General features: G+C 37.5%; 1 pseudogene; it reads left to right on the top strand.

The window, feature by feature from the left end:
* The first annotated feature begins 1,596 nt into the window (after positions 1-1,596).
* On the top strand, positions 1,597-3,868 carry LOC133087992 (52 kDa repressor of the inhibitor of the protein kinase-like; annotated as a pseudogene).
* The last annotated feature ends 1,058 nt before the right edge of the window (positions 3,869-4,926 follow it).

Here is a 4,926-nt window from a genome sequence, read left to right as displayed (position 1 = left end):
CACGGATTGAGAAAATACAAGAAATGTTTAACAAAGATCTGGAAGAACTAAAGAACAAACAAACAGAGATGAACAACACAATAACTGAAGTGAAAAATACACTAGAAGGAATCAATAAGAGAATAACTGAGGCAGAAAAACGAATAAGTGAGCTGGAAGACAAAATGTTGGAAATAACTACCAAGGAGCAGAATAAAGAAAAAAGAATGAAAAGAATTGAAGTCAATCTCAGAGACATCTGGGACAACACTAAACACGCCAATATTCGAATTATAAGGGTTCCAGAAAAAGAAGAGAAAAAGAAAGTGTCTGAGAAAATATTTGAAGAGATTATAGTTGAAAACTTCCCTAACATGGGAAAGGAAATATTCACCCAAGTCCAGGAACCAAAGTGAGTCCCATACAGGATAAACCCTAGGAAAAACACACCAAGACACATATTAATCAAACTAACAAAAATTAAATTCAAAGAAAAAATATTAAAAGCAACAAGGGAAAAACAAAAAATAACATACAAAGAATCCCCATAAGGTTATCAGCTGATTTTTCAGTGGAAATGCTGCAGGCCAGAAGGAAGTGGCAGGATATACTTGAAGTGATGAAAGAGAAAAACCTACAACCAAGATTACCCATCAAGTATGTCATTCAGATTCGATAGAGAAGTCAAAAGCTTTTCAGACAAGCAAAAACTAAGAGAATTCAGCACCACCAAACCAGCTTTATAATAAATGCTAAAGAAACTTCTCCAAGTGGGAAACACAAGAGAAGAAAAAGACCCACAAAAACAAACCTAAAACAATTAAGAAAATGTTAATAGGAACATACATATCGATAATAACCTTGAAAGTAAATGGATTAAATGCCCCAACCTAAAGACACAGACTGGCTGAATGGATACAAAAACAAGACCCATATATATGCTGTCTACAAGAGACCCACTTCAGACTTAGAGACACATACAGACTGAAAGTGAAGGGATAGAAAAGGGTATTCCATGCAAATGGAAATCAAAAGAAAGCTGAGATAACAATACTCGTATTAGATAAAATAGACTTTAAAATAAAGACTGTTACAAGACATAAGGAGGGACACTACATAATGTCAAAGGATCAATCCAGGAAGAAGATATAACACTTATAAATGTTTATGCTCCCAACATAGGAGGACCTCAATACATAAGGCAAATGCTAACAACCATGAAAGGAGAAATTGACAGTAACACAATAATAGTAGGGGACTTTAACACCCCACTTACACCAATGGACAGATCATCCAAACAGAAAATAAATAAGGAAACACAAGCTTTAAATGACACAATAGACCAGATAGATCTAACTGATATTAATAGAGCATTCCACCCAAAAGTGGCAGAATACACTTTCTTCTCAAGTGCACTTGGAACATTCTCCAGGATAGATCACTTCTTGGGTCACAAATCAAGCCTCAGAGAATTTAAGAAAATTGAGGTTTCTTGCCCTCCCATCCCCCTCCCGCTGGCATGCTGGCTAGGCTCCCCTCCCCAGCCCTGATGGGTGGGCGGGCTGCCCTGAGAAGGCGGGGAGGGGAGGGCTGGGCTGGCCACGCGCAGATGACACAATGCAGAACTTCTGGGCAGCCCCCAACTGCACTCAGAAGAGCACGCAGTTGGCCCTGGCCGTTTTCAGGTTCCTGCAGGATCCAGCCAGATGCCAGAAGTGGGTGGAGAATAGTAGGAGAGCAGACTTAGAAGATAAAACACCTGATCCACTAAATAAACTTTATTGATTGTGTGCCAAACACTTTGAGACTTCTATGATTTGTAGAACTAGTCCTTATAGGACAGTTCTTCGAGATAATGCACTAACAACAATATTTGATCTTACCAACCATTTGAATAATCCACACAGTAGACACAGAAAACGAATAAAATAATTGAGTGAAGATGAAATCAGGACACTGAAACAGAAAAAAATTAATGAAACTTCTGAACAGGAACCAAAACATAAGGAAATAAACAACAGCAATGCTCAGAACCCCAGTGCAGAAGAAGGGGGTGAAGAGCAGGGTAAAGACATTTTACCTTTAACCCTTGAAGAGAAGGAAAACAAAGAATACTTAAAATCTTTATTTGAAATTTTGATTCTTATGGGAAAACAGAACATACCTCTGGATGGACATGAAGCTGATGAAATCCCAGAAGGTGTCTTTACTCCTGATAACTTTCAATCACTGCTGGAAGTGCCAGATCAATTCTGGTGAAGAGGCTCTGAGAAGGCACTTTGAGACAACAGCAGTGAACACATTGTTCTGTTCGAAAACACAGTAGAAACAGATGCTAGAGAGCTGCATTCGGGAAGAACCCTCAGGGAAGTAAGAGACTCTCACTTCTTTTCCATAGTCACTGACAATGTGGTGGACATAGCAGGGGAAGAGCACCTGCCTGTGTTGGTGAGGTTTATTGACGAAACTCACAACCTGAGAGAGGAATCTGTGGGCTTCCTGCCTTATGAAGCTGATGCAGAAATTTTGGCTGTGATATTTCACACTATGAGAAGTGGGGAGTAAACATGGAGTACTGTCGTGGCCAGGCTTACATTGGTCCAGTGGATTTTCTTCCAAAATGAAAGTTGTTGCTTCTAGACTTTTAGAAAAATATCCTCAAGCTATCTACACACTCTGTTCTTCCTGTGCCTTAAATACGTGGTTGGCAAAATCAGTGCCTGTAATGGGAGTATCTGTCGCATTAGGAACAATTGAAGAAGTTTGTTCTTTTTTCCATCGATCACCACAACTGCTTTTAGAGCTTGACAATGTAATTTCTGTCCTCTTTCAGAACAATGAAGAAAGGGGCAAAGAACTGAAGGAAATTTGCCATTCTCAGTGGACAGGCAGGCATGATGCTTTTGAAATCTTAATGGACCTCCTACAAGCACTTGTTTTATGTTTAGATGGTATAAATAGTGACACAAATGTTAGATGGAATAACTGTATAGCTGGCCGAGCATTTGTACTCTGTAGTGTGGTAACAGATTTTGCTTTCATTGTTATCATTGTTGTTCTTAAAAATGTTCTATCTTTTACAAGACCCTTAGGGAAAAATCTTGAGGGGCAAACTTCTGATGTCTTCTTTGCAGCCAGTAGTTTGACTGCAGTGCTGCATTCACTAAATGAAGTGATGGAAAACATCGAAGTTTATCATGAATTTTGGTTTGAGGAAGTCACAAATTTGGCAACCAAACCTGATATTCAGATGAAACTCCCAGGGAAATTTCGCAGAGCTCAGCACAGTAACCTGGAATCTCAGCTAACCCCTGATAGTTACTATAAAGAAACTCTAAGTGTTCCAACAGTTGAACACATTATTCAGGAACTGAAAGGTATATTCTCAGAATAGCACCTCAAAGCTCTTAAATGCTTATCTCTGGTAACATCTGTCATGGGACAGCTCAAATTCAATACATCAGAGGAGCATCATGCTGACATGTACAGAAGTGACTTACCTAATCCTGACACACTCTCTGCTGAGCTGCCTTGTTGGAGAATCAAGTGGAAATACGGAGGGAAAGATATAGAATTTCCATCCACTATTTATGAAGCCCTTCATCTGCCAGACATCAAGTGTTTTCCTAATGTTTATGCATTGCTGAAGGTCCTATGTATTATTCCTGTGATGAAGGTTGAGAATGAATGCTATGAAAATGGGTGAAAGCGTCTCAAAGCATACCTGAGGAACACTTTCACAGACCAAAGTTCAAGTAACTTGGCTTTGCTTAACATAAATTTTGATATAAAACACAATTTGGATTTAATGGTGGATACATATATCAAACTCTATACAAGTAAGTCAGAGCTTCTTACAGATAATTCAGAAACCATTGAAAATACCTGAGACTTTTAAAATAGGCTTTCTCTTATATTCGATATTTGAAAAAATCTGTAAGAAATTTGAAAATACCTTACAGAAAAGTTGTAAGGTGTACATAGGCCACTTAATCACTGAATATCGTGACCTGTAGGCCTCCCATTGAGTACATTAGTCATTGATAATCTGCCTGCGTAAATGGCCCTTTTGAAGTCCCATGCTTTGGAGACCTAACTGTTCTTCCAGAAGATAGCATTGAAAGTACCATGTTACTCTGTGTGATCTCTGTGAATGGCACTTTGAAATTGTATTAGTTAAGTCATTTTAGACATAACATTTATCACTATGGATCCAATTGTCAGGTACTGAGTTATCAGTTCTTTGAAGAAATAAGTTTTGAGGAACTATGGGAGGAAAGAATACATTTTATAAAACATTACAATGAAGCTCATGACTGACCTTTGAATAGCAGGAGTTTTAAGTATGCTGTTAAAAATCTGTAAGGGACTGATAAGAAAATTATCAGACTGTAAGAAAAAAGTGAGAGCTCACCAAATAAGTATTTCAGTGTAGATTTTGTCTTTATCAAATAAAGTTAAAGGAACAAGTTATAGTTAAAGTTTGAATGGAAGAGCTTGCCATTGTTGTTCTACATCTGGTTGTTGCTGTTTACATTCCTTTATTGAGCCTACATCTTCATAAGCTTTTTGGCAGGTGTATGTTGAACACTTCTGTTTCATGGTCAAGACAGGGTCAGAGGCCATGGATACTGACAATTGATTTGTCTGTTTTCTTCTGTCTTTTTCCATGACTGTATCTACTGCCTCATCTTGATTTACAAGCAAAACTTACAAAACCTACAAAAATAAGTATTTTGTGGTTTATCTAGGAATAATACAGAAAATATTGCTGTCATTTTTGGTGAAGAAAATCAATTTTGAATAGTTTATTTCAACCTAAATAAAATGTGAATTTTGTTTTTAAAAAAAGGAAAGAAAATTGAAATCATACCAAGCATCCTTTCTGACCAAAATGCTATGAGATTGGAAATCAATTACAGGAAAAAAAAACTGTAAAAAACACAA

The sequence above is a fragment of the Eubalaena glacialis genome, chromosome 3 (assembly GCF_028564815.1).
Source record: "Eubalaena glacialis isolate mEubGla1 chromosome 3, mEubGla1.1.hap2.+ XY, whole genome shotgun sequence".
Classification (NCBI taxonomy): Eukaryota; Metazoa; Chordata; class Mammalia; order Artiodactyla; family Balaenidae; genus Eubalaena; species Eubalaena glacialis.
This window is presented reverse-complemented; position numbering and strand designations above follow the sequence as displayed.